This window comes from Antechinus flavipes, chromosome X (genome assembly GCF_016432865.1).
Source record: "Antechinus flavipes isolate AdamAnt ecotype Samford, QLD, Australia chromosome X, AdamAnt_v2, whole genome shotgun sequence".
Classification (NCBI taxonomy): Eukaryota; Metazoa; Chordata; class Mammalia; order Dasyuromorphia; family Dasyuridae; genus Antechinus; species Antechinus flavipes.
The window spans coordinates 16,328,712-16,340,936 of record NC_067404.1 but is presented as its reverse complement, the minus strand read 5'-3'; the positions used below and the strand labels follow the sequence as shown (position 1 = coordinate 16,340,936).

Genomic DNA, 12,225 nt, shown 5'->3' with positions numbered 1-12,225 from the left:
CTCCAGACTTTCCCAATTCTTTTCAGTAGTTTTCTTACCTTAAAGACGCTGAGGCCCTCTTCTCTTTGAGGCAAGTTTCTGTCCAGAATAACCATTTCCAGAAGTGCCTAGGCAATTCATAAGTCATTTCTTATTATTGTCTAATCTTGTCTTCTTTGTCTCTTCTGATGGCTCTTTTTCACCTTCCTAATTCTAACTGTGGTCATCCTCTAAGACTCAGCTCTTTTCTTTCATTTCTTTTTCTATATTCATTTCTCCCATTTTCCAATAACCTGCAAATCATTTCTACTTCGATATACTTGGAATTCTGTCCTCTGGGGAGGAGATGGGATACAATTTCAGTTCTGCAGTTGCTTTTAGGGGCTATCTCATGTAACTCATAATTGAGCAAGAGTCTTCTCTGTATTATACCTGGAAAATGGTTACCCAGCCCTTGCTTAAAGATGGTGAAGAAGAGTATATGCAATTTAGAGTTCTTAAGAGAAAGAAAGAACTCTTGGGAGAAATGGGCATGTTCCAAATGATGACCTCGAAAAGTAAACAAAATTTGGAACTGAGTCAAGACAGTGAGCTATTCCAAGATATAGACAAGAGGCAGAAAAAAAGTAAGTTGAAACATTGGTCAAAATCTGGAGAAGTCTACAAGGAGTCAGAAAGCACCCTATGAAGAGGGAATTTAGCTTTTGGTAAGGAGCTGGTGTGTTTCATGTAATTTCTTTACTCAAAAGATTAATTAGTAATTTCTAAAATATAAATCTTTAATTCATCTTCTTTCTTATACATTTCCTTAAACCCCACATTTTGGTGGTGATGGTGGAGAACTGGATCTGATTTCATCAGGAGAGGGAGTTCCAGGTGAGGAAATCCTCTCTACCAATTTAATATTTAGCTGCTCTGCAACTTAAAGTTTTAGAGAGATGACTGGGGCATTGGGACATTAAATGACTTGCTTAGGGTAATTTACAAAATATGTGTTAGAAGAAGGAAAGTAAATCCTTAGAAGCTTTGTGCTTTCTAGAGTAGTTTTCTGGACATCGTTGTAGTAGATATTACTTCTTCAGAAAGAGAATCATATAATGTTAATTATGTAATTCCTACTCCCCATCTCTCTCCACAAGAAGGATCATCTAGACCAACTTACTCATTTCATAGACGAGGCAACAAAGGCCTAGAGAGATTAAATGCCTTTCTCCAAATCACATAACTACTAAGTGGTAGGATTCATCCAACATCCTGCTCTAATTCCTCTAGGTCTTTTAAAATTTCATAAATATTAGCATAACCTATGGTTATATGAATTGTAAGTGATAGAGATGGGATTCAAATACTAAATTATACATTTGAAGAATTCAACATATCAACTGTTTGTTTTCAAGTAAACTGGTATGTATCCCTAGGTGAGGCAAAATATCGAAATCACTGATTTCTGCACAGGACTGGCTAGTTTGTGGTCTCCCTGAACTTAGATATATTCTAGAATCAAAAGGAGAATCAAAACAGGTTATGACTTGGAAAGGCTTATATATCCTAGGATATCCTTGATTTTACATCAGAAGTGTCATAATTAATTGTTATAATTGCAGGGCAGCTAGATGGTGATGTGAAAAGAGTCCTGGATTTGGAATCTGGACGATACTTCTCTATCAGCTCAAATCTGGCCTCAGATACTAGCTATGGCACTCTGGGCAAGTCACTTAACCCTGTTTTACTCAATTCTTATCTGTAAAATGAGCTGGAAATGAAAATAGTAAACCACTCTAATATTTTTGTCAAGAAAGTCTTAAATGGGGTCATGAAGAGTTATCTATGATTGAAAAATGAGTGAATTATAATTATATATTGCATATTAAATTGTACTTTAGTCAGAGATATTAACTGCGAGAAATATTTCTTTCTCTAGACTTTCTAGCCAAATTATAATATTTACTTTCATGACTCCACTGCCCTGATAGAAAAGGAATTATGCTAGAGGATGAAAAGGATTATATTTGAGTGAAAACTTCTGAATTTGAATCTCACTTTTGAGAGTTATTAGCTAGATGACTTTAGCTTGCTGAATGTCAGTTTCCTCAACTGTGAAATTGGAAATGGCTAACCAAATGGTAGTGTATGAATATGATAGAATACTATTTTGCTATAAGAAATAAGGATATAGATAATTTCTAAGAGCCAATGACTTTTATGAACTGATGAAAAATGAAATAATCAGAACCAGAATAATTTATACAACATCAATAGTATAAAACTGAACAATTTTGAAGAGTTTATAAGCTGACAAAGAATGAAATGAGTAGAACCAAGAAAACAATTTATACAATATCAATAGCACTGAAAAGACAAATTTTGAAAACTATAAAACCTATGATCAATTATGATGGTCATGATGTAATGATCATCCATAATTCAATCCATTATGAAGGCATTCACATACTATCCTGACAGAGAGGTGATGGATTTAAGTGCAGAATGACACATTTATTTTTTGATGATGGGAAATGAAGGAATATATATTTTTTGTCTATCTATGCATAATGAATACAAGGGATTTTTCCTTTTTCCCCCAATGGGATGAGAGTAGTAAGCAAAGGGAAAAAAATTTCTCTTAAATAAAAATAATAAAAATAAAATTAAGAATAATATCTATAGTAAGAACTTCATAGGTTCTTGTAAGAGTCAAGTGGGAGAATGTTTCTAAAATATTTTGTAATCCTCAAAATATGTACAGCAGTCAATAAGTCAGTCAACAAACATTTATTAAGGCCTTACTATGCACTAGGTACCATTTAAGTACTGGTCAGATAGTCAGCAATTATTATTTCTTCCATAAACGGGCCTTATTCCCATGTCTCAGATTCTCCCAAATGTGTTTATGATGGAAGGCCTTCAAAAATTTCATTTCCTTTAGGAAGCTTATTTTCTTGGTCATTCTGTTTAACACGGATCTTCCCCCTTTTGACTATATATATATATATATATATATATATATATATATATATATATATATATATATATATAGACTATACTGTATAAAATTGGCATTTTTGGCCTATTTGGCAATTATATTTCTCATTGTAAAGGAATAAATTGTACATTTAGCACATGAGTGTAGGGATGATTTAAGAAGGTTTTGCTAGTGTTTGTTTATCCTTGATTAAGCTGACCATTGAGGTTCTGCTTGTTCAGGCCTAGGGAAAGGCAAGGAATAGTTTTTTTAGAATTTGAAATCTTGGTTTCAGCACTTGTCTCTACAGCTTACTATTTCTGTAATGCTGAGCAAATTGAATAGCCTTTCTGTGCCTTAATTTCTTCACCTCTAAAATATGGGGCTTGAATTAAATGACTTCAAAATCCCTTTTCCACTTAAAATTTATTAACTAAATTGAAGACGCTGATGAGAACCTGAGAAAAAATAGAATACTTTCTACTCAACTGAAGTTTTTTGTACTTTATCAAGTCTAAAATACAGCAAATAACTATTTTTTTAATATATATGGCCAGTTGTTTTTTTGCTATTAAAGAAAAGGAGGAGGAAAAAACCCAAACAAATCTAAAAAATCATCAAAGAGAACTGCCCAGATGGAATAGAATCAGAAGGTAAAATAGGCATTGAAAGAATTCATCAAACACCTCCTGAAAGAGACCCTAAAATAAAAACTCCAAGGAATATTGTGGCTAAATTTCAGAACTATCAGACTAAGGAAAAAATATTACACGCAGCCAGAAAAAAAAATTTAAATACTGAGGAGCCACAATAAAGATCATTCAGGATCTAGCTGCTTCCACATTAAAGGATCAAAGGGCCTGGAATCTGATATTCTGAAAAACAAAAGAACTTGGAATGCAGTCAAGAATAAGCTACCCAGCTAAAGTGAGCATTTCCTTACAGGGAAGAAGATGGACATTTAGTGAAACAGGTGAATTCCATTTGTTTCTAATGGAAAAACCAGAGCTACACAAAAAAATTGACCTCCAATTATAGGACCCAAGAGAAGCAGAAAAAGGTAAAAAGAACTCTTGAGAACTGTATTTCTGTTATGGATATACATAAAGAATGCATGTATAATTTGATTTTACTGATATAATATTAAAAAATGGAAGTAGAAGTAGAAAGGGGATAGTATCAGAAAAAGGGAAAAGGGGAAATAAAAGAGGGAAACTACATCCTGTGAAGAGACAAAGGAAACCTATCATGTCTGAGTGAATTTAGGGAGGGGGAGGAACATTGTGTGAATCTTACTCTCATCAGATTTGGCTCAAAGAGAAAATAATTGACATATTTCGTTTATAGAGAAACTTCTCTCACCTCATTAAAAAGTGGAAGAGGAAAAGAGAAAAAGAAAAGAGTAATAAAGGAAAGGTATAAGAAAGGGTTATAGTCTATTTTCTTGGAGATGCCTTTCTATAATCTCATTGCTAATATTTAAGATTTTTGCATCAATATTCATTAGGGAGATTGGTCTATAATTTTTTTCACCCTACCTGGTTTAGCTATCAGCACCACATCTGTGTCATAAAAGGAATTTGGTAGGACTCCTTCATTCCCTATTTTTTCAAATAGTTTATATAGCTTTGGGGCTAATTGTTCTTTAAATGTTTGGTGGAATTCACATGTAAATCCATCTGGTACTGGGAATTTTTTCTTAGGGAGTTGATTAATAGCTTGTTCTATTTCTTTTTCTTAAATGGGACTATTTAAGAAATTTACTTCCTCTTCTGTTAATCTGGGCAATCTATAATTTTGTAGCTATCCCTCCATTTCATTTAGATTATAAAATTTATTGGCATATAGTTGGGAAAAATAACTCCTAATTATTGCTCTAATTTCCTTTTCATTGGTGGAAAGTTCTCCCATTTTCATTCAAAAATCAAAAAACAACCAAAAAAAAAGAAAATTAAAAGCTTAACAAAAAAGAAAAATAGTTTGGGAGTTCCATAGGGGACAATGAAAAGGAATGTGGGAATTGGATAAGAATACAGAAAAAGGCTAGGGTCAACATAGAAAGGTCTAAAGAGTACAAGGAATGGTATTTTTCTTTCTTTTTTTTTATTTATTAAAGCTTTTTATTTTCAAAACATATGCATGGATAGTTTTCAACATTCATCCTCGCAAATCTTGTGTTCCAAAGTTTTTTCCTCCCATTCCCCCCCGCCTTCCCTAGAGGCAAGTAATCCAATATATGTTAAACATGTGAAATTATTCTATAAACATTTCGACAATTATCACACTGTACAAGAAAAAACAGCTGGAAAAGGAAAACATGAGAAAGAAATCAAAATGCAAACAAACAACAAAAAAGTGAAAATACTATGTTGCAATTCACACTCAGTTCTCACAGTTCTCTCACTGGGTGCAGATCCCTCTCTTCACATTGGAACTGGCCTCAATCATCTCATTGTTGAAGAGAGCCATGTCTCACAGAATTGATCATCATATAATCTTGCTGTTGCCATGTGCAATGATTTCCTGGTACTACTCATTTCACTCAGCATCAGTTCATGTAAGTCTCTCCAGGCCTCTCTTAAATCCTCCTGCTGATCATTTCCTATAGAACAATAATATTTCATAATATTCATATACTGTAACTTATTCTACAAAAAGGGCTGCCACAAACATTCAGGTAGAAGGTAGAAAGAACCTTATATTTGTGACACATTGAAATCACTGGTTAGGAGTTAGAAGACTGGATTCCAATTGCACTTTGAAAACTATCTGGGAGATCCTAGCTATGTTGCTTGAATACTATGGGATTCTGTTTCCTTATATGTAAAAGGAGATAGGTAGACTCCATGGCCTCTAAAGTTCCTTTTCAATTCTAAATCTATGATCCTGATTCCAGATTTAGGAGAAATTATTAGATTATCACATAAGCTCTTCCAATTCATTGGAAGTATACATGCTCTTGGAGCACCCCTGGCAGACATAGGAGAGTAAAGGAGGTAAATACTACTTAATAGACACAAAATAACATAGACACAAAATAACATGACAGTACTTGACTCTGTTGTCCTATCCTTCCAAAGAAGGGCAAGCAAGAAGGGTGAGGAGATATGAGAAGATAAGAATGACGAGGGGAGCCCCCAAACTCTCTGAAAACTCCTTCAAGGAGAAATTTTCCTTGAACCCTGCCTCTGTGAGGGTCACCCCAGAGAACCAAGATAAAGTGGTTTATCATGGTGGGACTAGTTGAAGTAATCTCATTTATCTGGAGATTTAGATTTATATTGACCCCTATTGTTGGCTCAAAACCACTCCCAGTAAGTGGTCTCATCTAGGCCTGGGGACAGTGACAGCATTGAGGGAATCTCATTTGGTTGAAACTTCTGTCTCAGATTTCCTTATAAAAATGGTAATTTTAAGCTCGGTCCTTGCAGAGGACCTAATATGCCATGCCAAGGAAATATTCTCATTCATATTCTCTCTCTCTCTCTCTCTCTCTCTCTCTCTCTCTCTCTCTCTCTTCTCTCTCTCTCTCTCTCTCTCTCTCTCTTTTTCTCTCTCTTTCTCTCTCATAGCAGCAAACCTCTGCCCACTGAAATGATATTCCCTTTCAGCATTACCCTCTCTTTATCTTTCTTCCCTAACCTCATCATTTAACTCCCTGACCACCAGGACCCCTAATCTCATCACTTGGTTCCCTGACTGGGAACCCCAAAATCTAGATCTCATTAAATTCATAAATTTAAAAATGGAACACAATGTTTCCTCTTGCATCACCATAAATAAGATGCTTGTACCCATTTCAGTCCATTTTCTGGCTCTGTCCCCAGGTACAATGTGCGAGAGTGGCAGGAGGGCTCTATGGAGAGCCAGAGGGCCTGGGTTTGAGTTATTTGCTTTGTGATCATATATAAGTTACTTGTCCTCATGGTTTATTTCTATAAAATGAATGGGTTGGCCTAGAACAGAAGTTCATGACTTGGAGTCCATGGATAGATTTCAAGGGAGGGGTTGCAAATTTGGATGGGAAAAAAGCTATTGCATCCTTATCTTTACTCTCTTCTGCCTGAAAATGAGCATTTCTTTCATCTATTTAAAGACATTTTTTTCTAAGAAAGAGTTTTAGGGCATTCTCATAGTGCTTGTCAAAGGGGTCTATTATACACAAAAAGTTATAAATCCCTTGACAAGGTGATCTCTAAGGTCCCTTCCATTTCTGGATCCTAGGATCCTATGTCTTCCATAAGAGAAACTGCTACCTTTGGGATGAGCTGGATGGGCTATTTGGAACAAAATTTTGCCTCAACTGTGCTAGTTCTGCAAGGCATAACATCACTTGCCGATGAGGGGAGCACCGAAACTCTCTGAAAACTCCTTCAAGGAGAAATTCTCCTTGAACCCTACCTCTGTGAGACCTGTCCCAGGGAACCAAGATAAAGTGGTTTATCTTAAAGTGGTAATGACATTACTTCGACTAGTCCCTCTTCAAATTCTGTTTTCCTCTCAATCAGCCTCAACAGATAGGTTCTTTAGCAGCTTTGCACCCAATCAGCCTTGAATGCTAATGAGTCACTCAAGGCCTATAGTAATGGATACTTTGGTGTTTTACCTGCTAAGAGGAAGTTTGGGTATATATTTTCATGGATTGCCTGAAGCCCAAGTCCCAGGCTGGAGAACAAGAAAGAACATTATTTTTTTTTTCTTTTTATTTATTTATTTACAAAACATATGCATGGGTAATTTTTCCAACATTGACCCTTGCAAAACCTTTTGTTCCAAATTTTCCCCTCCTTCCTGTGTGGCTCAGAATGGTGAGTGGTCATCATTTAATAAAAAGCTGGAGATATTTCTAGGAGCAAAGCAAAAGTTTATTGTATGTTTTCTTGAGAATCGGGTATCCCTCCCATGGAGCAAGCAATTGAAAGGAGGAGGGATATTTTGGGACAGGTTTTACATTTTAAATAGTGCCTAATGCAAATACCCTCCCATCATTGTCCTCATTGGCTGAGGGACTTATATTCTAAATTCTGGAACTACCCAAGAAATTGAACTTGGCCAATAAGTACATAGTTGCCCATAGTTGATCAAAGAAAATGGTGTCATGGGAGGATAGCAGGAAGAGACTTAGGTATGACCTTGAGTCAATACTCAAGGACCTTCAAGCTTCAGCCTTACTCGATCTCACTCCATTTTGTTCAGTCCCCCCTCTTATTTGTCTATTGAAATCTCCTCAAATTTTTGTAATGTAACTTCTCATTCCCTATCTAATTCCTCATCTCCTTCTGGCTCCTGTCGGTCTTCTTGGGCCACTGGCTCCCACTCTTGTCCTTTTAAGACCATCAATCTAGCAGACCGTTCAGCTTTACCTTCCAACCTATGAATTCTGGTAATAAGTTTCGAACTATTCTAGTTACCAATCGGATCAAACGAGGTATGCAGGTAGGGAGTGATATAACACCACTAAGAGTTATAAGGTTGAACCAAAGAAGCTGCTTCCACCAGTTTCCCCCAAATCAGGACCACCAGGAAGTATTGAATGGTGAGGTCTGTACAGGAACATGAGCAAGTTTCCTGATGTTCTTAGTGATTTCTTTTACTAGATTCCCATTTTCATTAGTCCTTACACAACATGTTGATAAATTACGTTTCGCACAAACCCCTCCCTTCTTCAGTCAACAAATAGCCAGCACAAGTCTGTTCTGTAAAACGGCTTCTCTGGTTTGAGTAGCTTGGTCAGGCAAAAGATCTAGTGCCTTAGTTGTCTGATTGGTGATAATCTCTACAACTGCTTGAAGTCTAATTATCCTGTTCAACATATATATTGGGATTCTATATCCCCAGCTTCTATCTTGAGCCCAGCTGGCTGGCCCATACTTTATGGGGGCCAGGTATCACCCCAACCATTTGCATCACCAGTCTGTGTAATGGAGGTATCTAATCTCCGTTTCCCTCTTTCCAGATCATCTTGTAGTTGAATCCCTGAATATTTTGTCTGCCTCGTCAGGAAGAAGAAAAATTTTGGCCTTATTAGTCGAATGTAACAGATCCCTGCCAGTTAAGAGGTAGGTGAGTATAGGCAGTTAAGCCACAGATCCAGTAGTGGCCCTTTAGATCAGGTTGTTCCCTTGAGAATATGTCTGAACTATTCCTTGTAAAAAGGTAATATTTTTTGGTCTCTCATCCCTAGGGGACTTTCCCCCACAAAGGTGACACACTGATGTTTCCATAATCCTTGCTCCTTCTTCCAACTACAATTGGCAACTGGCCATTGATCTGTTAGGTTGGATGTACTCCCAAATGTGGGGAACAAAGTTCCATGTCCCCCAGGTGTCCCTGGGGTGGCATTGTATCAACCCCGTTGATAACTGTACCCACTGCATATGTTCCCTTTCCTCTTATTCTCTTTTATGCAACTTAATACATCCCACTCTGTTTCATTACACTCAGCAGTAGCAACCTGTCCATATTGCTATATCCTTGTTCTCCTCCTGTTTCTGGGAGAGCATCCAAGGTACAACTTTTCCAATTCTCCCCACATTTGAATTGTGGTTTCCTCCCTATGTCTCACCAATATTAGACATTTCTGTACAATCAATTGTCTTTGGCTTCAGGTCCATTCGTGAATGAGTCCATTCACATACACCAATTTCCCAGCTTCAAATGTCGCCCTGTCTGATTTAAGCTATATTTCCCTTTTCTATCTTCAACAAACAAGGCAGCGGTCCACCAGTTGTCAGGCCATATTATATAGTCAGGGGGAAACATACCTTGTCAGCACAGCATCACACAGGTTTTGGACATCCCAGTGACTGCCCTGGTGCAGTTGCTGAAAGATCTGCCTCGTACTTGCTTTGGTCAGTACCTCTCTGCCATCAGGTAAGAGCCACAGTCCTTCTGAGCTCTCAACTGCTCTGAGAGTCGAGGCCTTCTCTTTTTCCTTTGGCTAAAACTGTGAGAGGAAAGACTTCTTTTAGGGGGAAGTATAGGTATCAAGACCGTTATATGAGTAATCTCCTGGTCTCCAGTTCCCTTGGCCTCCTCATCTGCTAATCGGTTTCCCCTGGCCTCAGAAGAATTTCCCATCTGATGTCATTTTACAGATATTACTGCTGCATTCCTAGGAGCCAGAATGTTTTTTAGTAACTCTGACTAGTGTATGATCAGCTCTTTACCCCTACTATTTACAAACCCTTGTTCTTCCCCAATTTTTCCAAATACATGTACCACACCCCAGGCATACTTCGAATCAGCATATATGTTCCCATCCTGGTCCCTCAATAACTTCAACGCTTGATTTAAGGCATACAATTCCCAAGTTTGAGCTGACCAATGGGCAGGTAGACTGCCCTTGGTAACAGTGGAAGTTTTATCTCCATCCACAATAGCAAACCCATTTTTCCTTTTCCATCTATACCACACTAGAATAGCCATCTATAAACCAATTTACTCCCCCAGGTATTGGGGATTCTTGTAAATCCTCTCTTACTTTTGTTTGGAAATCAATTAACTCTAAACAACAATGTTCTTCTCTGAGGGATGGTTCTGTTCCAGGGGACAAAAAGGAGGCAGGATTAAGATTATGATCTTGAGTGATTACTAGATCATCCTTTTCTAATAGTATTGCCTCATATTTCAACATTCTGGAATCTGTGAGCCACCTTCCAGCCCTCTGATTTGCCCTTACTTGGTGGGGGACACTCACTATAAGACTGCATCCGAAGGTGAGCTTCCTACTCTCTTCTACCAATAGGGCGGTAGCAGCTACTGCTTGTACATGGCCATCCTTTGGCTACGGGATCTAATACTTTGGAAAGGAAAGCCATTGGGCTTCTCTGCCCCCTTCTTATTGGAGCAAGAACTCCCAGAGCCACCCCTCCCCCTCAACATTGACAAACAAACAGGTGGAAAGGCTTTTCCAAGGTGGGGAGAGCCAGTCCAGGTGGTGAAATTAACAAAGGCCTTAAGTCCTCAAACCTCTGATCACTCTCCGGATCCCACATGCTAGAATTGGGACTTTCCTCCGGCAGGAGCTTATACAAGGCTTTAGTGACAGCAGCAGCAGAAGCTATCCATGCCCGACAATATCCTAGTAACCCCAGAAATTTGAGTAGCTCCTTCTTCATCCTGGATTTGGGTATGGGTAATATTCCCTCGATTCTGGCAGGGGCCAATCTCTTGCTGCCTTCACTAATCAAATGCCCTAAATTTCACCTCCCTCTCCACAAACTGCAATTTCTCTTTTGATACTCTGAACCCCAATTCTCCCAGGAAATTTAATAGATCAATGGTACAACTACGGGTGTGTTCCCTTGTATTCCCCACTACTAGTAGATCATTTACATACTGGAACACCCAAGTTCCCATTACTGGTTGGAAGTCTCCCATGAAATTTTCAAGGATTTGACCAAACAAATTTGGGAACTCAATGTAGCCTTGGGGTAAAACATACCATCTCAATTGCTGTTTTCTTCCAGTTCCTTACCATTCAAAGACAAAGAGATTTTTCCTATTCTCCTCTAAAAGGCAGCTTCAGAAGGTATCCTTCAGGTCCAATACACTGAACCACTCAGCAGAACTAGGAATCCGGCCCAGAATGATGTATGGGTCCAAACCACAAAGTGGGAAGTTAACACGATTTTGTTAATCTCCCTTAGATCCTGAACTAAGCTGTATTTCCCATCCTTCTTCTTGATAGGAAGTATGAGTTTATTGAAGGGTGAAATACAGGCTGTAAACCTCTCCTTCCTTCTAGGGAAATTGAGTATTGCCTGACCCTTACTATTTCCTTAGGGTCTTTCAATGTGATTTTGAAGTATACAGGCGAGAGAAAACACAGGGCAGCCAAAATAATGAAGTTTTAAGAGCGTTTATTACTGGCCAGGACTGAACCCCCAACACCAAGATGGGAGGGGTCAGTAATGAGTGGTCTCAGGGCCACATATTTATAAAAAGGAGAGAGAGAGAGAGAGAGAGAGAGAGAGAGAGAGAGAGAGAGAGAGAGAGATCAAAATGTTTCCTGATATATTTGTCATAATAAAGGAATTTCTATTCTAAACAGAAGGCAAAAGTTATCACTCTAAGGTGTCATTCCCAGACAGCAACAGCAGTATTTAAGTTTATCAAATTGTCAAGGTCTTAGGTTTTTCAGGACAGCATATCTGGGGGTGTAAAAATACCATCTGCATTAGGGCATGAAGAACTAGTAATAAATTCTAACTGCAAAGATTCAAGATTATGTTTCTCCTGGTCCCATTTGGGGTGCTTTTCCACTTCAATTTTTATCAGCA

The 12,225-nt window shown here is 37.9% G+C and overlaps 1 long non-coding RNA gene across 1 annotated transcript; it reads right to left on the bottom strand.

The window, feature by feature from the left end:
* Nucleotides 1–5,025: 5,025 nt before the first annotated feature.
* LOC127542429 (uncharacterized) lies at nt 5,026–10,491 on the bottom strand. The gene is made up of 2 exons (XR_007948674.1): nt 9,706–10,491; nt 5,026–5,543 (listed from the first exon to the last, which is right to left on the bottom strand). It is a non-coding gene; the product is annotated as an uncharacterized LOC127542429 (long non-coding RNA).
* Between the last annotated feature and the right edge of the window lie 1,734 nt (nt 10,492–12,225).